At 39.6% G+C, this 26,288-nt stretch overlaps 1 protein-coding gene across 3 annotated transcripts in view; it reads left to right on the plus strand.

Moving 5' to 3' along the window:
- The window catches only part of LOC140695678 (endogenous retrovirus group K member 7 Gag polyprotein-like), a 448,384-nt gene that overhangs the window by 3,197 nt on the left and 418,899 nt on the right, over positions 1-26,288 (plus strand). The window contains exon 1 of one of the 3 annotated variants that reach the window (XM_072958638.1): positions 6,298-6,362. The exons of 1 other annotated variant lie outside the window; for it this stretch is intronic. The gene's annotated coding sequence lies outside the window, so the exon portion shown is untranslated. Of the gene's footprint in view, positions 1-6,297; positions 6,363-26,288 lie in introns of those variants that run through there. One more of the 3 variants, XM_072958640.1, reaches the window with a different exon arrangement.

The raw sequence follows: 26,288 nt of genomic DNA on the forward strand, positions 1-26,288 counted from the left end.
TACTTGCTCCCCCTTGCTGTGTGCACTGCCTCACCGCTCGTTTCTTCTCCTCTGCCCTGACCTTCTGTTGCACAGGTCTGTTGGACAGCGAGTGAATACACGAGCTCTGGGATCACACCCTCTAGGTTTGAGTTCATTGTGTGACATTGGGCAAGTTTATCTGTAAAACGGGGCAAGAGCACCTACTTTAGGGAATTGGCATGGGGATTCATGTAAAGTGCCTTGGATGGGGTAAACTCCTAGTGAGAGGTCCCTAGATACTAGTTATGATTGTTTACCTTCCCTTTGAGCTTCTGGCCTCTTGGCTTACTCTCTGCCTCTTCTGCTCTGTCCTACAAAAGGTAATGAGATTCATCTTCAAACAATGCTGTTTTGATCTTATTATTGGCTGGTGAAATAGAAAGAAAACCTTCAGTGGTTTCCCATGGCTATGAAATAAAATTCAAAGTTTTCAATGTGGCATCCAAAGTCTTCTGTAATCTCACTTCAACCCCATGGTTTGATGAATGCCTCATTCTTCTGCTAAGGATGCTTTGAGGCATAGCCATTAAGATGACAAGCACTCTGGTGATTCTGATAAAGGTTGTCTAAAGGATACTTTGAAAAATGTTGCTTTAGTGCTATCTATCAAGTGATGTCTACTATATACACTGCATGTTTTTATGTATAAACCTTATTCCTCTGGATTTTAATTGTCTCAAGGGCAAGAACTTGGTCTTTGTATCTCTGCAGAAAAGATTTAACATAGCAGACCTGAGACTGCTTCTCTTGGGAAGGCTTGCTTGCAAGGCTGTCCCTTGGTTGGCATCTAGGAATTTGGCCTCAGAGTGCTCTCAGTCAATAATTAACTGAATAAGTGTGGTTTATTGTGCCTAGAGTTTTGTGCAAACAATATAGTTTTTACTGGAATATCTGCTTCGCCTCTGAGAGTCTGGAATTTTCAGACTGCGTACGTGACCAGCCCACAATAGAAACCTCAGGTGCTGAGTCTCTGAGGAACTTCCCTAGGCAGAATCATTGCATACATGTTGCAACTTTTTCATTGTCATGGAAAGTGTTCTCTGTGCAACCTCTCATTGGAGGGAGAGAGCATAAGGAAGCCTGTATATGGAAGTCCTTCGAGTCTCCACGTGTTTTTTCCCCTTATGATCTGGCTCTGTCTGTGTCTTTGCTGTATTTCTTAATACAGTGTAAGACTCTTAGCTGTAAGTGCAACTATAAGCTGAGTTCTGTGAGCTTGTCCAGTGAATGTCCAGATACAGGGGTGGTCTTGATGCAGTATCCCTTCCAAAACAATTTTTATAATAGGTGCTCAGTAGATCTTTTGTGATTGTCACAAGTCTCCCAAACATTGTAGATACTTAAAAAATTTAAACACTTTCTTTTTTGGGGGGACAATAAATAAATTTTTTGTACAATAAGCAAATTTTTAAAATGAAAATAAAGAGAAATTATTCTGGCTTCTTTAAACTATCGTTACATGATCAGGCTAAAATTTTAAATGTATGATAGTTTCGAGGTATCCTTTCACTGCTTACAATGACTGATTCTGGTTCGCTTATTTATTTTCTTTTCCTTCTTTGCACTTCAAGCAAGATTTGAAATTTCAACCAGTTCTTTTGGGCTTTTGTGGTGCAGAATCAAGGGAAAAGGTAGAGAGAGAGAAGGAATGAGGTTTGAGGACTGGATCTGGGAGAGGAGTTTTGGTGGAAGGTCTGAAGGAGATAGGTAGATCAAAGATCTTGTGTGATATGGGATAACTGTATGAAACAAAGGAGCTTTTATAGACTGTTGCTGTGGACTGAGTCCCTTTCACAGTGTTTGAGAGATGCGAAAAGAGAATTTGTTGTTCCGAATGACCTCTTCGTGGCTGAGCTGGTTTTCATTGATTAATGACCCATCGTAAGAAAAAATCATGTTCACAGTTCAGGTCTTATGTGTTGCATTGATTTTACTTGGGAATAGGAACCATATCATTTGTAGTTCTGAATTTAGAACGTGTGAATTTCCAATAAGTTCTTGATGATACTGACTGATTGCTTCATTCACAAGCATTTATTGAGTGCCTTTGGGGTGCCAGGCCCCAGGTGCGGAGCTCCACAGAGGAGCAAAAAGAAGTCCTTGCCCACATGGGAGAGAGAAGGCTGTCTTGCACCCCACATTTCCAATCCTGTGTAGTAAATAGTATTGGTAGAATGTGGGAGCCCAGAGGAAAGCATCTCTCATGCCCACTAGGGCATTGTGCCTGACTAGCCTCCATGATGCACAAGGAAAAGGAAACCTGGTCTTACCTCTAAGTACCAACTAGAAGAGTTTGGAGAAAAGTTACATGTAATGTGTGATGGCGAGGGAAGTCTCTCAGAGAAGGGCACCCCACTGTCTTTCGGGAACCTCTGTAAGTCATCTGGAGCTGCACTTTCTAAGGATGAATTGTTTAGAGCTCAGCCTTTCAGCTCGGAAACTCGATTGTTGGGTTCACTGAGAGGGCAACTGCTTGAGGACTCATATGAATCAGCTAATGAGACTGATGTGTCAGTGAGAATGACATATTAATTTGCAATGAAAACGACAACTGTCCCGGAAACCAAAATAATCATCCACTTGACTGTCATATTCTAGTCCTACAGACAGACCTTATGAGCAATAAGTAACCAGGCCTGATGAGCAGAGAATCAGAGCTAGAGGAGCCCATAAAATGGCTTGTATATTTTGTGCCGGGGTGAAGTAGGACATTCACCTCTATGTCAGGAGTCCTTGGCCAAGAGAGTTGAACTCAGAATCTGCTGGTCAAGACTTCTTTTCACCTGGAGAGAGCTTGGGAAAGCACTGTCTGCATTTGCTTCTTTGGCCTCATTTTCCTACAACTATATGAATGATAACCACTCTTTGTGTTGAATCATTTTTTAAAATGATGTATTTTCAATTGTATTATAAGGCAAGTTCTGCTTATCTGGGAACCATCGACTCTCTTTAAGGTGACAAAACACATCTATTCTGATGACCGATTTTTAAATAGTTTCAATTAGGAAGCTTGGAGGGTGATCTAATTCTCATTTTGGGAGTTTGGCAGAGAAGAGCATCTCACAGTAGCCTTCAGCACGTGTTGATGGAGGTACCCACATCCCCTGCATTATGACCTTGAATTTCGCTGGTTTGTTCATGTAGTGGTGCTGCTAAAGTACTTATAATTCATTTTCTCATTGACTGATTATCAATTTCAGCTGCTGGTTTTCACCTTTCTTTAGTTGGTGCTTAATTTCCCTGGAATTAAGTGGCATTAATAATTCTCCCAAATACATTGGCACCTATTAACATCAAAGTGCCACCCACTAGCAAAAGAGGCCATCCAATGTTTAGAATCAGAAATTCATAGGTTGCCCATGAGTTTGCATTTTATACTTATCCATGCTTATCTCACAGAATAAGTGACTTGCCCAAGGTCATACACCTACTTAGTAGTAGAACTGGTATAATTTTGCAATTCATATTATTTTTCATGTATCTTATTATTTTATTTGTGTTACGTGTCAGTCTCTCCAATAGAGAATGTGCATTTATTGAACACTGGCCTTTGTGTCTTTATTATTGTACTCCGAGTGCCTAGCATACTGCCTGGGGATGAAAAAAGATTTGTTGGTTAAAAGCTTAGATGATAATAATAAGAAAGGAAAAACTTTTGTTTCTTATTGAGTCCTCATGAATTTTCTCCCACCATATCACATACAAAAATAAAAAACGTGTTCATTATTTATTCAGCATGTGCTTTGCTTGAGGCAATCTGCTCAGTGCTGTATTGGAGGAAGATGATAAAGACAAAGTACTGTCCTAAAGATATAGAGACCGTAGAATTCAACATACTAATGACTGTCGTGCAAGAGAGAATTAGAGTGCCCTGAAGGAGTTCCAGATGCAACACTAAAGCAAGTCAGAGTGGGAGGTATCACATTGTGGGGGAATGAGAGGAGGCAGCATGGAGGAGGTGACTTGACCTGAATCTTGGAGGAGCATCTGAATTTCAGAGATTATTAATGAGCTGATAGATAGGAGGGCAGGGTGGACAAAGGGAATAATAGGAAGGTGACTCGTTTTGAAGACCTGTGAGAAGTCTCGCTTGGGCGTGGTGTGTGCGGTGAAGTGTATGGATGTGGAGGGGAGTGGGGCAAAGAGAGAAGGAATTGGGTAGGTTCCCAAACAGCTTTGTGTGTTCAGGCTCCTGGGTCTTCACTTGCCTCATTCGTCTCTGTGGTCTCTGAATATAAGAGTGACAACATAGGTTACTTGGCAGCATGAGGTGGGCTGGTTTTGAGGGGCAGGAGAATGAGGCAGGGAGAGAAGCTGGGGACTGATTGCAGGAGCCCAGGAACAAGATAGGGAGCAAGTGAACTGTGGGATGGCAGCGGAGATGAAAAGGAAGGGGGCAGTGTGGCGGCTAATGTGAATGACACCATCCGGGAAATGCAAGAGTGGGAGGAGCCAAAAATGGCGATGCCATTAACAGTGTGCAGTTCACACTTCTCACAACTTATTAAAATTTTTACGTAAACACTGATCTCCTCAGTAGACTGTGAGCTTCTGGTGGAAAAGGTCCATGTAATCTGCATCTGCTGAAGTGAACATGGCAGATGCTTGCTAAGTGTTGGACCAGTGACTGGATCGTAGGAGATCTGGCTTGGTAATGGCAGCTGGGGTGTTGGTAGAAATAACATGATTCTTTTGGGACATTCTGGAATTTGGAGTTGTTGTCTATTTTTCTGACGTAATGTCTAGAAATAGATTATAGAAAGAGCTGGAGAACAATTACAAGCTGTTTTGTATAAGTCAGGGCAAGGTAAAAAGAACAGGGAGGTGGGATGCGTGAGTGTAGAGGAAATACGGTAACTGCTTCTTTCAAGACATCAGGTGCGATGGGAGAGAAAACGCAGCACAGCATCCATCGGGGACACTGGAACGTGGAGCAGGGCTGGGGGTAGATGGGGGTGGCTGAGGAGGACTGGGGGCTGTGTCAGCCAGTGAGAGCTGGAGGGAAGGAAGCGGGTGTGGCCTGAGCGGGAGGCGGTGGGGCCAGGCGTGGTGTGCAGGCTCTGGAGTCTGCTTGACTTCAAATGCGGGTTCTTCTGCTGATTCATTATGTGGTTTCAGTGACTTCACTTTCTCTTGCCTCAATTTCCTCTTCTGCAAAATGAGGGTAATAGCAATAATACCTGCACAAGCACATGTACGGCACTCGGAACAGAGCCCAGGATGTGGTAAGCACTCCGTGAGCACTAGTTACCTCTCTTCTTGTTGGAATCCACTCTGACCACTTCATACGTGCTATTCCATTTAGTCCTTAATAACCATGCAAGTGGGTGTAATTATCTTCATTCCACAAATGAGAAAACTGAAGTGCAGAGAGTTTCTGTAATTTGCTTAGATTCACACAGCCACCTAGTGGTAAAGCTCACCTAAGATAGATTCTTACCTAACCCATCAGACATCCAGGTTCGGACCCTTCTGCTGTAACACACTGTCTAAAGCTGGATAGACACAGCGAGACCACTTGTGAGTAATTTAGATTTGATCAATAGGCATTAGGGAGCTGTGGCAGCCCTTGGGCCTGGGGTATAATGTAAGGACACTGTTGGCTGGAAAGATTTATCTGGTGGTCTTAAAAAAGAGAGCAGGCAGGAGGACTGGGTGCTAAGGATCCAGATAAGAGATGGCTGGGGAAGTGGCAAGGTGAGGCAAACCAGAGACAGGAGAACTAGTTGAATTTGTGCCTGATGCACATGAGATGGCCCTGATGGTATAAGATGGAAACTGACTAAAGCGGCATGTACGGGGGGTGGAGCTTTAACTTTCAACTTGCAAGTTTCAGGCACGGGACTCTAAGAAAATATTGATTCTGTGAATGGTAACGAGGAAGTTGAGAAGGGAGCCACTTTAGTAACTGCCTCCTTCAGAAATGGCTACAGAAAAGTGACTGTAGGGGAATCATCTCAAAGAATAGTGTCTGGGCATCGAAGTGGAACACTTCATTATTTTTAGTGGCAGCTTGGTTCTTTGTCTCACTGTCAACCCAGCTCCGCTTCCCCCTTCCTTAAGGAAGACAGCAGGTGGATCGTTCCTTTTCTCCTTGGAGTAGGATGTTTTCTGTACACACTTGGCACGTGACCTCCTTTCACAAAGGAGGCATACACCTCACGGCAGTTCTCATCCGTGGCTCACACAGTGGTTTGCATCTGAGGAGTTAGGAAAATCAGTTCTGTTGACTTCCTGTTTTCTATTTCAAGCCTCTGAGCAGAACTTCCCATTTGAGTAGGGCCAAGCAGAAAACATAAAGCTGGAATTTTCTCCTGAAGTTAATCTGCCAAAGGGATAAAGTAAGTTCATGGTCTGCGGGCTTTGCCTCACCCCACTCTCAAAGTTTGTCCTTCAGCTGCTCTTGTCTTTTCTACTGGAGGGGAGGAAACAAGGGAAGCTTCTGGTCTTTTCCTGCAGGTCAGTCCCAGAACTTTACTAGCACTCAGGGTGGGTCAAAACACATAGCTCAAACTGAGCTCTTGGCTAGATTTGAAGATTGCAGTAGCTTCATTCTTTGACAGTTCCTAAGAATATCATATTTTGTATTATCTTGTTCAGGTTTCCTGTCTGAACATGTTATTTTACCTGCTATTGTGGAAGGGTGAGGGTGGCCGAACTTCTCACTTTTTCCTCCACCCCTCTCTTCTCTGTCCCTCTTTCTCTGTTCATAATTTAAAACTACATTCGGTTCTGTTATCTCACTGCTTCCTTCATTCACAGCATGCAGTGAGGTGGCTATTACCCCCATTTTACAGAAGGTGAGACTGAGGCTTCAGTGAATTGTAGTGACTTGGCCAGAGTCACTTAGTTAATAACAATGCTGAGACTGAATCCTTAGTCTTTTGTCTTCAGGTCTCTCGTGCTTTCTGTTCCCCCAAACCACAGTGCTTTTCAGGTAGCATCCATAGTGTGCAGGATGCTGACAGAAGGAAAAGGTGGCTGGACTGAACAGATCTCATCTACTAAAGAATCGTGGACTCCAATTAATAAAACAAAAAATGTTAACTCAAGATATGGACATACAATTCTTCACGAGTATAGGACTTTGGGTCTCCTTTTCTTACAGACTTTAGGGTGATGTGACCCAAGGAAGCCATTCAGTGTATGCAAGGAGAGTAACTGAAAAAGTCAGGTGTTGGCCTAGTGGTGGCTCACACCTTGTACTCAGGTGTCGTGAATTTTCTGTTGGTTGTTGAGCTGGGTAGTAGTAAGAAGACATTTTCATTTTCCCTTTGCCCCACAGTTTGGCAAATGGTGGGCAGGGAATCAGGTGTGAGTTGGGGTTGATGATGAGTATCTGGACTTGAACAATGAATGAATCAGTCCCAGATGTAGGAAAAAGGGATTGGAAATTGTGGCTACTTCGAAGAAGCAGGTGAGGGAGCTGTGATTCTTAGGAAGGACTGAGAATTAGGACAGGACAGTGAGTGAAAGCTACGGAAGCCTCGGCTACCTGTTTTGCCTGGCACGTCTGTGGAGTGGCCCTGCTCTGCCAGGGCTCCGGGAGGGTTCCTGTGATTTCGGAGGAGTCCTCAGGTCTTCATGTGACCAAGTTGTCCTGGCAGACAGTTAACTCCCAGGGGCCCTCTGTACCAGGGCTGGCAGATGTTTTCCTGACGTGGACTGTGAGCAGAAGGCAAGCCAGGCAGAGCCCTCTCTTCCTGAATCAAGCCCCTCCTTCCTCAGCCTCAAAGCAGAAGTGGCCAGGAGGGTGGTGATCTGGGCCTGGCCTGGGGCCACTGCCCACAGTGCTGTGAGATCCTGACTGTTCTCTCTCTGGACTCACGGATGACAGAGAGTGAAGGAGGGAAATCAAATATTGGGGCGAGGAGGGACTGGCACCCAGGGGAACAGCCTGCAGAAATCTCACTGGAGTGAGATGCTGAGAAAGGAGGATTTAGAGATTTGGGAAGGGATCTCAGAAATCTCAGTCCTAAAAAACACACTCAGGCTCGAAGGTGGTCCAGGTGTGGGGTTAATGTTGCATGTAACTGGCTGACGGAAATGGGGTGGGATGAGACCCCAAGGGTACCTGGAGGTAGAGAATAAAGGAGGTGGTAAAGACACTCATTTTGCAATTGACTGGAGGCTGTCTGGCTGCAGGGCCCCATCCTCCAGAGAGGGCTTCTCTCTCTGCACATTGTATGAAAACAGCCAAGCAATCTGTTCTTAAAAAGCCCATGACAGAATTTTTGTAAACTGAATTCTGTTTTAAAGATAGGAGGGAATATCACCACTTAAAAGAACCTCAAGGGAATTACTTTCAAAAAGCAAATAATCATTTTAGGGAGTAGGCACTCAGCAACTGGTCCTGAATCTCTGGATTTCCTTGCATTGACTCTGAGCATGAGTCAGCATTTTACCCTTTCACTGGGAAGGGAACGTTTTTCTTCTACGTATATGGAATACACAGTTCTTAACTGAGCATAGTATGTAATTATTTCCCAGCTATTTTTACCCTTGATGCACTAAAAGTTGGGGGAAACCGTTTCATTAAACAGAACTTAAACACCATGAAAAAGTTATTTTCTTTGAGGAACTATGTTTTTTCCAGGAAAGGCCTTCTGCAACAGCTCTTTGAGAGACAGTTACCAAAGGACAATCCGTACCAACAGAGACACAGCCTCTTAAGTCTGGTTTTTGGAAAATGAGCACTTATTTATTTATTTTTTTCTAAACAGGACACTGTGAGCTCAGTCATGTACACTTTGAAAATAATTGGTGTGTGTTAGTATGCCTTGTGCCAGATGTCATGCTTGCTGAAAGGTGATTGGATTCAAACCAGCATATTTAAAGGTCAACGGGTTGTTCTTAAACAGTGCAGAACTTTTAACTCTTTGGTTATCATGGATTTTGACCAAATGGCCATTTTAGGAAGGAGGAGAGACTGCAAACTGCGTTTTAACTTTCCGACCTTTTTGCCCTTAAAAATTTTAAGAGTTCTCAGGGCTTTCTTGGGGGTGAAAAGGGTCTGAGAAATGACTTCTTAGCTGGCATTTGGAAATGGGTGGGAGGAAAGACAGTTCTTTTCGAAGTACTAAATTTAGGTCAGGGCGCTAATGGAACAGTGGACATCACATAAGCAGTGTCTAAATGTCAGGCTGAACGCTCGCTCTCTTTCTTTTGTAGTAAGTGCTTCAAATTTGCTAGTCAGCTAATAATAGATTTTGGTCTCTTTCTCATTTTCCCACCTTTGGGTGTTTTTCCTTTTTTTCTTGAAAAGCTTGGTGGAGAAACCACTATCTAATCATCAATATTTAGCCCAGCTGTTTGATGTTAGTGCTATTTCTAAAGTGGGTGTTTCACTGGGCTTTTGGATTTTGATGACTTTATTTCCTCAGTGATTTTGGAGGCCTGGGTTCAAAGGTTTATTTTGTTGATCTTCAAAATATCTCCTCCCTATCAGCCTTTTTTTCTGGGCTTCCCCAAATAAGGTAGGAGACTGACCTGTCTCATATCAGTCGGGTGAATTTTAGTCAGTTGATGCTAAGGTCTCTTGTTTTTTGGGTTAATGTCCTTCTAAGTCCCTAGAAACGGCTCAATATTTCATTGTGAGGACTCTAGCTTGGAAGTTATGAAAACAGTATCTTTCTTAAAGAAAAAAAAACCTCTTTGAGGTTGATATTGGACATTTCCACATACGCCACCCGAAAGTTGACAGGGAAAGGCAGATGGAGTCCAAGTACCTATCTGCCTGGAGTGTGTGTGAGAACTCTTGTAGTTCTCACTAAAGGCAAACTCCAGTTACCCTGACAAACCAGAGAGTCTCATGCTGTCCAGGAGCTACTCAGGGTTCTCTTCTTTCTTGGTTACTTCAAAGTTCACTCTTAGTCTTCTTTTTTTTTTTCTGTTTGCCACAACTTTTTAGCTGTGAAGCTGTGTGCTAGTTGCTTTGAAACTCTTTGCCTCACTTACCTCATCTGCAAAATGGGGAAAACATTACCTACCTCTGTGTTACTGTGAAAATTAAATGAGTTAATTCATTCAAAATGCTTGTAACGATGCCTGGCAGAACATAGATGCTCAGTAAATATTAACTCTCATTATTACATAATTTTTTGCTATAAATCTAGTCTTTCACCAATTGATACGCTATGTGGAGATGCTTCTTCTAGTTGGGGTGGTACAAGCCCCGGAGTCCAGGTTACAGCTGCTCTCCTTTTCATGTCCTAACACTGCAGTCTTTTCTGCTTATACCCCAGCTGAGGTTGGCTGGGAGACATCGTTTGGGAGCCGGTGGTCCTGAATCAGAAAGCTGGGGTAGCAAACTGCTAGAGTGGTTCCAGAGGGAAAAGATGGAGGAGTCAGACAGGCTGGCAGGGTGACTCTTCGGCCATGAAGGGAGAGTCTGGAAGACTGGAGCAGAACAAAAGCAAAAATACAGCTCAGGAGTGGTTTTCAGAAAGGGACCAGGAGATGGAAGCCAGGAGGAGGCCCAGAGAAATGCCTTCTCAGACAGCTGTCCTTTGTCTTCGCTTACGGCCTCTGCAGCACTTCATGCCCGTCTACTACTCTCTCTGAGACGCTAATATCTTCCCTGGGCTAAAGCTCAGTTGTCTTTGAGCATCCTCCTTCAAGGACAGTGAGCTCCAGCTACCATCATTACATTGCTGTCCTCAGTTGCTTCCCTAAATTAACTCACACATAACCTCCAGCTTTCACCAATAACTCTCAATTCAATTCTATTCTATCACATACTTTACTTTTTTTAAATTGAAGCATAGTCAGTTTACAATATTGTGTTAGTTTCTGGCGTACAGCATAGTGGTTCAGTTACACATTTATATACATCGATTTTCATATTCTTTTTCATTATAAGCTGTTATGAGATATTGAATATAGTTCCCTGTGCTATATAGTAGCACCTTGTTGTTTATCTGTTTTATATAGAGTAGTTAGTATCTGCAAATCCCTAACTCCCAATTTATCCCTCCTCACCCTCTTTCTCCCGTGGTAACCATAAGCTTGTTCTCTATGTCTGTGAGTCTGTTTCTGTTTTGTAAATAAGTTCATTTGTATCACAAACTTTACATTTCCGAATCTAAAGTTGATGTCTGAGCTAAAGCAAACATAACATAGTCACAAAATACATGCTACAGCAAGTACCAGGTGATATATCATGCAGTGATGCTTAGAATTCTGTTGGGAAATCGTTCCCAGAGCATGGTTTTTCAAGTATTTTTGATGGCAACAATAGAAAGAAACAGTTTTACATCACAGTCTTTATACACATGTATATATATTTGTGTGTGTGGATACGTATGTGTATAACTTAAGGAAAAGTGTCATGAAACAACGCTTCATCTTACCACACAAGATGCACTTTGATCATTTCTATCTGATTGAAAATAAGGCTGTTTGTAACCCACTAAACACATAATGTGCAGTTCGGGAAACCTTGATCTGGAGTACCACCCAATGATTGCCTTTTGAGCTCTTATACATTATCCACTTTTGTGGCCATCTTTTATATTTTCAGGGATTTTCTTCTTATCTTGGCATAAACAAAAAAGGAAATTCAGGTCAAGAACCAGCACGTTATCTGCAAAACGGAATTCCTCCTTCCTCTTACACTCTTTTCTGATAACTATTCTCTCTTAAATCCCCCCAAAATGCCTCACTAATTTCTAATGCCATCCATTAGAAATTTAGAAAACATTTTTGAAAGAAAGAGAGATCTAAATAAATGAAGGACTGTAATACGCTCAAGGATGGAAAGATTTTGTGCAGATATAGATACCTGTAAATCATATGATGTCAGCTCTTACGTTACGGAGTCAGTGCTCTCACAATCAAAATGCCAGCAACCTTTTTTTAATGGAGATTCACATTTTCATTTTCAACTTCAAATGGAAATAATGTTAGTTAAGAATAGTCAATAGAGCTCGAAAGAAAGGAACAAAGAGTAAGACTTACTCTCTCAGACTGTGACACTTACTATAAAGTGCAATAATTAAGACAGTGTAGTGCTGATACAAAGACAGAAAAATAGCCCTCAATAGCTGTCGTCAGTATCTTATGTTAGATGTATTTTTGGGTATTTGGTATTTTTGATGCTGTTGCGAATTATACTATTTTGTAAATTTTAACCTCTGTTTCTTGTATGAGAAATATATTTGATTTTTCTATCCAGCAACTTGCTAACCTCTCTGATTAATTCAAATACTTCGTAGAATCTTTTGAATAACACAATTACATTGTCTAAAAATATTGATTATTTTACTTACTCTTTTCCAACCCTATGCCTTTTTTTTTTTTTTGGTTTTATTACTTTGGCTAGGCCTTAACAGTAATGTCCAGTAGAAGTGATGGTGAACATCCTTTTCTCTTTCCTGATTTCAGAGGAAAAGTTTTCACCATTTCAGTGTTAAAAGTGATGTTTGATGTGGTATTTTAAAATTTGTTTTTGTAAATATGCTTTATTAGGTTAAAAGATATTAAATTTTATCAAATGCTTTTTCTGAATCTGTTAAGGTGATAGAGATTTCTCTTTCATTCCATTAGTCTGGTTAACTACAGTGAACTGATATTTTGAAAGTTAAACCAACATTTTGTCCTTGGAATAAGCAGAACTCAGATATGATGGACTACATTATTACTAAATTCAGTTTGTTAATATTTTATTGAAGGTTTTTTTGTTTATTACATGAGAGAGTCTGACCTGAATTTTCTTTTCATTTAATAACTTTGTCAGGTTTTGTTAGTAAGGTTATGCTGGCCTCATAACATGAGTTGAGGAATAGATATTGGTTATTTGTGTCCTTTCTTACTTCATTTCCTCTTTGATCAGTCTCACCAGAGGGTTATCAATTTTTTTAGTCTTTTTAAAGAACAATCTTTTGGCTTTTTTTGTGTGTTTGTTTTTGTTTTTTAATTTTTTTTTTTTAGGAGGGAATGAAATTCATTTGTTTATTTATTTATTTATTTTGTAATGGAGGTTCTGGGGATTGAACCCAGGACCTTGTGCATGCTAAGCACATGCTCTACCACTGAAATATACCCTCCCTATCCCAGAACCCACCCCCGACCGCCACCATTGGCTTTGTTTACACTCTCTGTTATATTAAAATTTCCCATTAATTTCTATTTTTTAAAAAAGTTCCTTCTCTTTTCTTTTAGTTTAATATGCTGTTCTTATATATCTTCTTGACATACAGCCTAAGGTAATTTATTTTTAGGCTTTTTTTTCTCACCTAATATCTACACATAAACATCCCTCACAGGTCAGATTTAACTATTTAACAAGTTTTTTTTTTTGGTAGGATTTTCATTTTTATTTAGTTCAAAATATTTTTGAATTTCCATTGAGAATTCTTTGACCCATGTGTTCTTTATAAAAGTATTATTTAATTTCCAAACATATAGAGATTTTCTAGTTATCTTTTTGCTAATGATTTCTACCTTAGTCATTTAAAAAGAATACAGTAGTTTCCTGGTGTCTGCGGGGGGTTGGGTCCAGGACCCCCAGTGAATACCAAAAGCCATGGAAGCTCAGGTCCTTATGTAAAATTGCACAGAACAGTTGGCCTTCCATATCTACCGTACAGAGGGCTGACTGTGGATATTCTGCTGTTATTAGGATTATGTTCTATATATGTTAATTAAAGTTTCTGAATCATGTTTGTATTTTATCTGTAGTGACTGATTATTTTCTGCTTATTACATCTGTTACAAGAGACGTATGTTAAAATGCCTCAACATAATTTGTGGATTTATCATTTTTTCTTCGAATTCTGCTAATTTTTAAAATTTAAAAATTTTTAAAATTGAAGTATAGTTGATTTACAATGTTTGTTGGTTTCTGGTGTAGCGCATAGTGATTCAGTTACATATATATATTCATTTTCGTATTCTTTTTCATTATAAGTTATTACAAACTATTGATACCTCTGTGCTATACAGTAGGACCTTACTGTTTATCTATTTTATAAAGTAGTTTGTATCTGCTAATCTCAAGCTCCCAATTTATCCCTCCTCTCGGTTTTTCCCCTTTGGCAACCATAAATTTGTTTTCTATGTCAGTGAGTCTGTGTTTGGTGAATAAGGTGATTTGTATCATTTTTCAGATTCCACATATAAGTGGTATCACATGATATTCGTCTTTCTCTGTCTGACTTACTTCATTTAGTATGATCATCTCCAGGTCTGTCCATGTTGCTGCACGTGTAATTCTGCTAATTTTTACGTTAAATAGCTTGAGTCTGTGCTATAGGAACATGCACTTATAGAACTGCTGTATCTTTATTGTAAATTGAGAACTTTATCATTATGAACTGCACCTCTCTATCTCAGCCAGTGCTTTCTGTCTTAAAGTCTGTCTTGTCTGATGTGAACAGGACTGCCTCAGCTTTGTTTCAGGACTGTTTTTGCATAGTGACTCTTCCCCATTCTTTCACCTTCAATCTTTCTATATCCTTAAATTTAAGGAATGTCTCTTGTAAGCACATACTGTTTTTATTTAATCCAGTGTAGCAAGTTTGTTTTTTAATTGGAATATTTAATATGTTTATGTTTTATTTAATTATTGATATATTTGGGTTTAAATCTATCCTTACTTGCTTCCCATTTGTCCCATCATTTCTGTCCCCTTTTTCTCTCTTTTCATTTTCTTTTTGTCTGAAGTTTTAAAAAAAATTATTTTTTAATCCTTTTTTCCTTTTCTGTTGGCTTGGTAATTATATATCCTTTTCAATGCTGTTAGTGGTTAACAAAAATTGTCACATGCATCATTGACTTACTATTAAAGCCTAAGATGAATTAATACTTCACCATTTCCTGGATAATTTATAGAAATTAAGATACTCTAATTTCATTCTCCCACTCCAAACTTATAATACTCTTTTTTAGGTGTTCTAATTTCATATTTATACTTAAACCCCTCAGGACATTATTATTGAGTAAATTATTATTGAATATATTCAGTATTCATTTAGATTTACCTTTTTTTTTGGCTTTTCATTTTTTTCTGTCTCAGTCCTCCATCTGTGAACACTTTTCTTTCTTCCTGAAGAGAACCTCACTGTTGCACTGTGTACATGTCTGCTGCTAAGGAATCTTGGTTTTCGTTTTCCAGAAAGTGTCTTTATTTAGCCTTTGTTTCTGAAAGATATTTTTACTGGGTATAGAACTTTAGTTTGGCAGCTACTTCTTTTCCAGTATTTTGAAGATACTCGCTTGTTTTCTGCTTCCATTGTCACCTAATATCTTCCAAATCTTAGCTGGATAGGTAGAAATACACTAGGCATGCAAACATTTATCTCAAAGTATGAATAAAAACACATCCATGAATTCATATTTCTATTTTAGTGGAATTTTGCAAAAAGTGTGCATGCATATGTCTGGCTCAGACTTGACTTTCACAGTCTCAGAGTAGTTCATTTTCTAAGACACACCTGTAATACTATTCTTTTCATTTATGATGTTAATCCAAAAGATCCTGTCTTGTATTAACTTTCCTGATCATTTAAAATTTTATTTTCACATGGCTGTTGGTTAACTGTGTTTCACTGAATATCTTCATTTTTGGATATCATTTGTTGGAAAAATAGCTAAAGGTGACACCTTCTTACTGAGTATGTTGTGCCTGCAATTGTATATTTACATATGACTTATTTCTTCACGTAGAAAAGTATTCTGCTGCAATATTAACTTCTTTTAGCATAATACTGTGCTTGAAATGTCAACTAAACTCTCACTTTTAAAATATTTTTTCCTGTACTAAAACTCACTGCATTATAATGTAGCAGTTAAGAATATGAATTTTAGAGTAAGGCAAATGTAGGCTCAAGTAGTAGCTCTGTTACTTTTTAGTTGTGTATACTTAGAAAAATAACTCCAACTCTTTAAGCCCTAGCTTTATAATCTGTAAATTGGGGTCAATGATTTCTATCTTACAATGCTGCTTTAAGAATAACTGAGATGGGGAATGAGTTAGTATCATGCTGTATGTGACATCCATTGTTATTATTAACTCTTTAATATATAGTGTAATATTGCTGCTATCTTTGCTCATGGAACAGTATATTGTGTTGACTGATATCTGGTGGGAGAATGGTTCCTTATGGAATAAATAATTTAAAATAACTTACCACTTTATTTTTTGGAGTTTATGAAGATTTATAAGGGTGCCCAAATATTTGGCTAAGCAATTATTTTTGGGCACGTCTGTGAGGGTGATTCCAGATAAGATGAACATTGAAATTGGTAGATTGAGTAAAGCAGATTGCTTTTCACAATGAGTGTGGGCATCATCCAGTCTGTTGAGACCTGAATAGAACTTAAAGGTGGAGGGAGAGAGAACTGGTTGCCTGACTGCCTAAGCTGAAACGTCATTCTTCTGTCCTTTACTGGAACTTACACCATTAGTCCCCCAGGTCTCAGAACTATACCACTGGCTTTCCCAGGCCTCTAGCTTACAGAGAGCAGACTGTGGGACTTCTCAGCCTCCGTAATTGTATGAACCTTATAATATATTATCTCCTATTACAACCAATGTCTCCTGTTGGTTCTGTCTCTGTGGAGAACCCCGATGAATCCCATTAGCATTTATTGAGTCTCTGACAAGGTGATGCTCTGCCTTCTTGTTTCAGCTCTCATGCTATAAACAGTGTCCTTTCCTTGACATATTTCATGATGCATTTTTTTGCTCTCTGATGTTGATTTTAATGTATAAAATGGCCCCCAAATGTAGTGCTGAATTGCTGTTTGAATGTGCTGTTCTCAAGCACAGGAAGTCTGTAATGTACCTTCCTGAGGAAATATGTGTTAGATGAGCTTTATTCAAGCCTAAATTATAGTGCTATTGGCTGTGTTTCAGTGCTAATGAATCAACCATATATATTAAACAAGGTGTCTTTAAACAGAAACACACATACAATAAGATCATATATGGATTGGTTGATGAAAATCTGGTTATGACCAGAGACTCATAAGAACCTAACCTATCTTTCCCCTAGGAATAATTAATTGTTCAGTATTCACTAACTCAGTGTCTTCAGTGACTTTATAGAACATAACTATTATAAATAATAGGAACCAACTGTATAAACATTTTGTTTAAGCTGAAGAGATGCCCAATGAATATGTATGTTTAAACATTTCGTAGAATTATAGTCAACCCAAACAAAATGGAACTATTCTTATTTAATTTTGGAAGACAGGTCTTTTCTCTTTTGTTTAGGTTGGTTTATTTTAGCAGACATTTACTGGTGAATGTATTAAATAAGTCAGATACAGTTGAGTTAGTCCCAATTTGTGCTAAAAAGGAGCTCCCAATCTACCATGGAAGGCAATGAGAATTGTGCGAACAACAGTACTGACATTAATTTGTTATTCATGGAGCAGATATCAAATGGACAGAGTCAGAGAAGGTCCTGGCTGTTTCTGAACATCAGCAAACCCAGCGTAGGTATAGAAAATAACTATGGAATGTCAGAGATGAGCTTCAAGAGGCCTATTTTGCTGTATTTGTATATTTTTATAGGAAGAACTTCATAGGTTTTATCTGATTCTCCAAGGAATTCATGATTCTAAAAAAAGTATAAGAACATCTATGCATATTCAGAGGTCGACTTTGTATCATAAATAGTAAACTGAATTAGCATTAATAGTGTCTTTGACATTGTATTTTGTACTCCTATCAATTTAGTAGAGGATTTTTTTATGGTAAGAAAATGCTCATTGCTGACTAGAGTGCAGTGAAAGAAATCTGCCTTGGGGCAGTGTAAATTAGTACAAAATTTCTAGAAAGATGTGTGGTACCTTTTGAGCCAGGTACCAGATTTACCCTTCACAATTCTATTCTAAGGGAAGTAATTAGACTTGGAAGAAGAACTATGCATGAAGATATTCTTCAGAATATAAAAACTGAGAAACAAAATAAATGTTTAAAAGTTGTTCTTTTAAAAGATGATTTAATGCAATAAAAACAAGATACCATGTGAAAAAAAATCACAGCAAACATAGTGTAATCACGGTTTGTATGTATGTAATCAGAAAAATGTATGTTAATAGAGGTTATCCTTATAATAGGTGTTTCTTTTCCTTCTTTTTAAAAATTTTTTTTCAAATTCTCTAAATGGCTGTGTATTTTTATAATCAGAAAAAACATTAAACAACATTTTGCCCCACTTGAATTTGGATTTACTGAAGGGAAATCCTGTCCTTTTCTCTTATTTTCTGCATTTCAGAATGTCTCATCACTTGCTTTGGTTGAAAGTTAAAACAGAAACAGTTCTTTCATGTTTGCTCAGTTACAGGCCCCTTTTCCTCCCACGATGTCATTTCAGCTTAAACCTTTATTTTCAGCTCCCTTTTCAACTTTGCCTCTCTTCTCTCTTCCATCTTTTCATTCTTTCACTGAATTTAAAAAATTTAAATTCTGTCTGCTTTCCTCCAGCAACATTAACTGTTTCCTCCTTTCCTCTATGTGTACCATCTCGTTTCAGATACTCACCTTGACCCTTGTTTCTTTACCCGGATTTTTAGTTTTGTAAATTAGGAGCAGCATTCATGGAATCGTCTCTTATGGGCCTCAGAGCCTTGGTAGCACTTTTGTGTTAATTTTTACATTTTATTCCTTTTGGAATTTTGCAAGTATTTTCCCTCTATGTCAGAAGCAGGTGTACACAGGTGTGCACGAGTGTGATGTGCTCACGTGTGTGTACATATAAGCCTCTGTGTATGTGCACATATGTATGAGAGCATGTGCGTGTGTGTGAATATGTGTTCTGTTCCTCCAGATCAGGACTGGAGGCTCTGCAGTAAGGCTGACTGCCTGTTGGCCTGTCTCCATTTACTGTCCTTTCAGAGCTTGACACCTGGGCCTCAGGCTGTATGCACAGGATGGGAATTTCCTAAACCACTGTGGTACCAGCAGGCTCATGTCCATACTTTGAAAGCTCTGGAGAAGATGATCTAAGTTGGGCTGGCTCCGTAGGCTCTCCAGCTGCTGCCAGGCTGCTTTGGAACCAGGCAGGGTGACTTTTAATCTCCCCAGAAGCCTGGCAACTGGCAAAGAGATACATACATTAGGCAAAATGGCAGAACTGCATTTACAAAAGTGTGAAGGCAGGACTGAATTAAAACGACATCCCAAAGAAGGAGCTAAGGACAAATTCAGGAGTCTCTCTGAGTCAAAAATTAAGGCTGGATTTTATAAGATGAACATTTTTTTTTACAGTTAAATGGGAATTCAAAGTAGATATTTGTAATTGAAGTGCTACACTTCTTTTATTTCCATAAATCTAAGGTCTGACTTTGAAGTTGGCTTCAAGCTTGAGCCCTGAAAATTTGCCTGATAAATCAAACCTGTGATGAAAAGCATCAGGCACTTGGATACTGGCTTGCAGTGTGCAAACACCCGTGGCAGTATTATAGAGAGCTCAGTGTCTCTTATGGAGAGAAATGTGCCTGGATGAGCTTCCTGGGATTGGCAGCTCTTCCTTCTCTGTTTAGAAGACAGAGCAGGGTAAAGAAAGGTTAGATAACCAGTGAGATCAATGCTTTACTCTCATGTTATTTTCTTAAAATCCAAAATCACATGGGTGAAAATTGGGCTTTATGAAATTTACCTGGTTGGAAACAAACATGCAAATTATATGAGTCCTAAGTTTGCCAAAGCAGCAGCGGCATAGCCTGGGGTGAGGAGAAAATGGTGATGCCACAAGGGGCCCTTGCCACCATTGGCCTCTGGAAATAATGTGTAAAAGTTGCTCTTTTTTCCTGCTGCCTCAGTCTCCCCTTTCTATGCCATCTTCCTGTATTTCCTTCCTCTTCCTCTTTCCAGTTATAGGCACCCCCTTCACAGGAAATGTTAGCACATCTTTATGCAAATGTAAGATTTACATTAATTCCCTTTAGACTTTAGAATTTGACATTGCGTTCTTTGCTGTGGAACAAAGTGTATAGTTCTTACAAGCAGGCAAGTGGACGTTCTATGCTTTTGTTTGTGGAGGGCAGGTTTCAGCAAGCACTCCTGCTGGCAGTTTGTGTTTCATATCCTGTCCGGTTGTTAGAAAACAGTTAAATAGAAAGTCTTATGGTTTCGGGAGTCTGGCTTCTTATTTAAAATGCCACCCCTCTTTCTCTTACCATGATGAAGTTTAATTTGTAAGTAAAAGTTGCTACATAAATCATGTCAAATAAATTGGAAAAAGAAGATGCAGCCTTTTGGAAAAGATGATGCAAATGATTATATTCCAGTTTGGAGATTATTGACGCTAATCTGCTGTCTAACAGATTCAGACTGTATTTAGACCATTCTTCTTTGGTGTCCCCATCTAAGTGTGGAGGAGGCCTGATCTTTTCTGCACAGAGCATGAAACCACCTGAGGGACAATGGAGCACTGGTGAGGGCTGGACTGAAGTCTCAAGGCTCCTGTGCTGTACCACGTACCACCCACAACAGATGCCACAGAACTACTTTTTTAAAAATCTTGCCTTTCACATGTCACACTAAAAATACACACTTAAAGAGAACTGAAAAATATAGAAGAACTAAAGAAGCAGGCGATACTCTACCAAAACAATATGCAAGATCATGGAACTAAAACAACAAACAAACAGCAACACACTGTATAAAGTAAAGCATAATAGAGCTTTTGTAAATTCCAAAGCAGTTTTTGTAATATACTCAGTACAGAAATAAGAAAGGCATCAGAAAACTGAATAGTCCCTAGCGGACTGAAAAAGGCTACGGAAAAGGATTTAATGCCATCAGTGGGTTGGATAGAATGCCCTTATTCCCCCAGACTTCTTCCCCGAGACTTCTCATCTGGTTTTTTTTTTCCCTTTTGAAATTCACCTTACAAAACTTTACACAGTTTTCTATCTGGCCAACTCAGACTTGGTCCTCTGTTTAACTGTAGTTATCTGTACCTCTTAGAGATGTCCCCTTCAGTTACTCATTGTGTGGCTTGTCACTCTGACTGGGTTCTGAGCTCTAAAGTCAAGAAACATGTTTTTCATATCTTTGGAATTTCCTCTATAGTTTGGGTAAAACAATTGTATCTGCAGACGGTGTTTAAGAATGTTTCCTAACTCACTGGATACTTCCAAATAAGAAAAATAGTTAATGTAAAACTATTCAACTTTGCTTCTGTTATTAATATTTATGTGCTGTGTTCTGAAATATCTGTGGAAGACTAGATAAAAGGTAGAGGAACAAATTGTAGGTACAATAGTGACAATGCAAAAGACCTGGAATAATGTCTTGACATAAATAATAAAGATGATAAAGTTATCCTGTACAACAACTTTAGATTTCTACAGCAGTTGATTCTTCTAAAAGCACTTTCAGATAATAAAGAACAGAGAGATAAAACTAGGAAAAGAAATACATGCAAGGAATAACAAAGAAATGTGGAGGTTAAGAAGCAAAAGGACAAAAAAATAAAAAAATAAAAAGGCAAAGAAAATAGAGCCAAGAATAAAGAAATGGAAGAGAACAGACCAACAAACTGGGACAGTTGTTGGCTAAATTACACACTGGGCAGAGTGTCAAACAAATGCTTTCAACACTGGTATTCCTTGAGCAGGTCAGGTACGCTGTGGATCATGGCGTCTTTTCACTTCTTTTTTACCAGGTAGTGAGAGGGGGGAGTGTTCTGGATTCTGTAACTCTCTTGCTCTCCGTTTTTGTTCACTAGGGTTTATATTGATAAGAGTATAGCCATTTGTATTCCAGGCCTTCTATATGCATCAAAAAAAGACATAGACATGGTGAGTGGTACTCAACTGTAGAAGCTTATTTCAGTGATTTCACAAAAGCTCAGTTAGGCCTGCTGTGGAGAGCACCATCGATTTTTTTAAAAAATTTTTATTATTAAAAAAACTTTATTGTTTCTTTATTTTTTCATGGAGGTTCTGGGGATTGAACCCAAGACCTTGTGCATGCTAAGCACGTGCTCTACCACTGAGCTGTACCCTCCCTGCCCCCAACATCGATTTTTGATCCTGTTGTAAGATTCTGCGAATTTCCCAACCTTAGGAGGCAGGTCTCACGTGATTGTTAATAAAGCTGAATGTAATAACTTATTATAAAGAAGTTCCAAGAAGAAGAAGAAGACATCCCAAGTGGCTCTAGAACTGAAAAAGTGCAGATGAAATGGTTCTGCCTGTCACATGGGTCAGAGGCCACAAAAGGTTCTAAAATGACCATTATTACTGCTTTGGAAGGATGAGCTACATATTTTTAAAGATATTTCAATAAGTTGACCTCCTTGTATTCTGAGAGTGGCAAACTTCTCTGCTTTTGGGTCTGTTTTATTCAGAAATTATATTAACTTTCGTTGAAGGGCAGGTGACCCACACCAAAATGACAAGATTAGTAAGGTTCTGAAAGCAGGTCAGAAGGAAGATATGGATGATGGTCAAAGATAAAACTCACTGAACCCTTGGAAAGTTTTCTCATATTCAATTAAGAAGAGAGATTAAGTCTTGCTTGCTGTTGAGAACACTAGCATGGAGACAGACTTTTGATTTAATTGCCTTCTTTGCTACTGAAAGCATGGATCAACTATTTTCAAGATTCAGAGATCAACACCCCTGTTTTGGCAATAATTCTACTTTGTCACACTTCAGGTTTTGAAACAGAGTAGAGAACACTTTCCTTTAGTGGCCTGAGCACCTGCTATGATTCTGGTGCTGGCCCTGCCCTAATCATTTCTGTTGGCCTCAGCTCCCTCAACTCTAAAAGGGAATAATTACATCAGTCCTGCTTTATGATAGTAATAACTTCCATTTCTAAATGCCTACCGTGTGCCAGATACTTGGCTGTGCCTCCGTCATATGTTATCTTTAAATTTCATCAGCTCTGCAAAGAAAGAATAACGATCATTCATGTTTTACAACTGAGAAAGCTGAGGCTCAGATCCTTTCAGTAACCTGCCTGAAATCACACAGCTAAGAAGTGGCAAAGCCAGGATATAAACCTTCAGATGTGTGGTCACAAAGCCCCTTTTCAGTCCTCCATGAGATTCTGAGATTCATGTAAAATGACGTTTATTGACATGTTTGGAAAATAGAAAAGTTCTTTGTAAATGCATGTTCTTATTACCATTGTTATCCTGCTGAATGCAAGTTAGTTAATGTGTGTTTATGGAGTTCCTTGCGGGTGCTCAGTACTGAATCAGACGTCATTTTGAGTACTCTACGGAGCTATATATTTTTCCCAATGTAGCATTACATCAGGTGTATTATAAGTAAATCTTAAATAGTTCCAAGTGATATTGCTTCCACTCTGGGAATCAAGTATTAGCTTATTTTGGATCTTTCTTTGGAGAAAAAAGAAGAAAAGCAAATGTGTTCATCTAAATTGAATGAATGTTTCAGGAAACAAAAACCGGCTGCATGGTAGTCCAACCTTCAGAGTCAGCAAATAAAGACCCTAGGAACCATGAGAGTTGATAGGAAAACTCCAAATGAGAAGAGAGAAATATAAGGGTTAGCACATTTCTCCTGAAAAATTCATGTGTTTACAAATGTTCTGGACGAACAGAACCCCTGTCTGGTTCTCTGTTTGTTTTTTGAGTCTCTAATGACCAATAGAGTTGTTAAAACTTACTTGAAGAGTCTATCCTTGATTCAGGGATATCAGACTTCCTGTGCCAAAGATGGCTGGGGATCCACTCAATTCTTCTAAAGTAAGCACTAAGTTTTGGAAGGAATTTTCTTTTGTGGGAAACATCCTGTTCACAAAGAGAGCTATGAGCATGAGATGGCTTTTTTTTTTTTTTTTCCAGGGAGGAAACTGAAGGGAGCTGGTTGGTTCAGTAGCCAGGAATCAACCTTTAGGACAGGTTAACATTCCAGACAGACTCCTGTATCCTTTTCCCGTGGTCTTTTGGAGGAACTGCTTAAAGTCAAAATAAAAGTTCACTAAATTCCATAGAATAATCAGCTGAGCCCAGAAATGAGCTATTTCTTACTGTTGTCTCTGTTTCCTTAGGTATCAAGTGCAGATGAAGAGACCCACCTTGGAAAGTCCTTGTGAGGAGTAAATAACATAATATAAGTGCATATCCCGGCATACACAAAATCGCTATTGAATCCTAGGCCATTTTCCCCAGTACGCTCATCCAGTTGTTCTTTAAGGCTCAAGGTGAACTGTGGATTCTGCTGAGCCACAGGATGTCTAAAGAGTTAAGAAAAATGCTTTCAAATTGAGAAAAGATGGAGGAGGCTGCCTCTCTAGCCCTCACCAAGGAAGTATGTCGGGTGGAAAAGAGTCTTTGTTTGGGTTTGGTAAGAGCTTCATGATGGGGCCATATAGAGAAGGAGCTGAAGCCACTGAACCATGGGCTGCCTGCTTGTCTTTGATCACCTTGGTGGAATGAATGTGGGGCCACTGACTGACTCATGCATTTTCCTGCAGGTGAGATGGGAGAGGGTCGCCTTTGTCCAGCTTTCCTATCAGACATTTTGGTCACAGTTGGGTCTCTGCTGGGCCAAGGCAGAAGCCCATCTGGGAGGACAGGACCACTACATGGCCAGGATGGGTTTTCTTTGCCTCAGTCTGGACCCCAACAGACAGACTTGACCAAACGAAGGTAGTTCTATAAAAGATATTTGGAAAAAAAAAAAAAAACAACTGGATACTGCAAGAGCTGTCATCAGCCCCTTTTTGCTGTTTGGATTTGGTCACATTTGTTCCTGGGGAGAGGAACAAAAGGGCAGCCTAACATTGTCCCTGTAGCCCTCCAGCCACAGCCAGTCAGAACCCTCCCCAGCCCCAGCAGCAATGATGCTGGCCAAGCATCTGGTCCAGGCCCCCTGTGTACAAGTTCCTGGGCCTGGGGTGAGGGTACTCTTGTTGTAATGCCTTTGAACATAATCCTAGGAGCGGATGCACTGTGGGAGGTGGAATCAGTGTTTGAAGCTCTGGGGACTCAGCTTAGATTATTCTTTACTTCTTGCCAGTGTCCCCTAGTAGGATGAGCTCTGCTCAGGGAGACAAGGGACTGCCATTTGCCAGTTGATTGCAACAAGTCACTTTATGACAGTTTCCTTGGAGTGAGGGCATCTCTAATCTGGATCTTAGCACAAACAACCTATAAGTCTGTGGTCTGCCTCTGCCTAGGGCACAGGAGTGTGTGTGTGTGTGTGTGTGTGTGTGTGTGTGTGTGTGTGTGTGTGTGTGTGTGTGTTCATCCTCCCTCCTTTCCAGCCCCTGCTTCTGGGGATGTTCCTTCAAACTATTCTCAGCGCCTCTTTTGTTATGCAACTTTCTCTGTGCAAAAGAAAAAGATTAAGTCTGAATGGATCATTGTTTCTTATATGATAAACAACTGCTGATAAAGTCAGGGATTGACCTATTTCTGAAGCAGACAACAGAGGGAAGTTTATGGCTTTCTCTGAAGAATTAACCAGTTTTTCTTAGAACCTGTTTTACGGAACTGGGCTAATAATGCTGGCCATATGTGGCTGAAGTTTTCTTGGCCATAGATCAAAGTCTCCAATACACCAGTACAGACAGTGAGAAAGCAGCAAGAGTCAGGAGGAAGCATTTGCAATGACTTTTGGAGTCAGACTCTATTAGGAAAGTAGAAAAAGGATGGGAATGGTTATAATGTCTGGAAGAATTGTCAAGTGACTGATACATAAGAAAAATGTCTAACTTCTCTAATAATGAAAGAGATGCAAATAAAAATGCTCCATTTCCCCCTATTGTTTTGGCAGAAATGTAGATGTTTGGTTAAACCTGGTGTGCCTGAGACGTGAGGAAATGGGCCCACTCATGCAGCTGCCTGATACCTTTTGGAGGGCAGTTGGGTGATAAAAACCGAAACGTAAAGTGTATAGTCTCTTTGCCCAGCAACTCTCAGTTTAAGACTTACCCTAAGGAGATAACTGCATGAATGGAAAAATAAGTTCGCCAAAGCATATTCATGGGGAAAGCTAGAGATAACCGATGTTCATCAGTTGGGGCCTGGCTTCGTCAATTATGGTAAACACCTTTCGGGAAGTTCTGTGCAGTCAATTAAAATGATGATAAAGAGCTTTACATCTCATATGGACAATTATTTAATGATGCAAAGCAGATTAGAAAACAAAATGGTCACATTTGTATAAAGTGATATTACTAGAAATATGGGAGGTTTTGCACTTAAATCTTAACCAGTAGAATTTGAGGCTATTTTATTTTCTTTCTTATTCAGCTCCCAGTTCTGCCACTTATCAACTCTGTGTCCTTAGGGGAACTTATTTAACCTCTCATACTCTTGGTA

This window comes from Vicugna pacos, chromosome 3 (genome assembly GCF_048564905.1).
Source record: "Vicugna pacos chromosome 3, VicPac4, whole genome shotgun sequence".
Lineage (NCBI taxonomy): Eukaryota > Metazoa > Chordata > Mammalia > Artiodactyla > Camelidae > Vicugna > Vicugna pacos.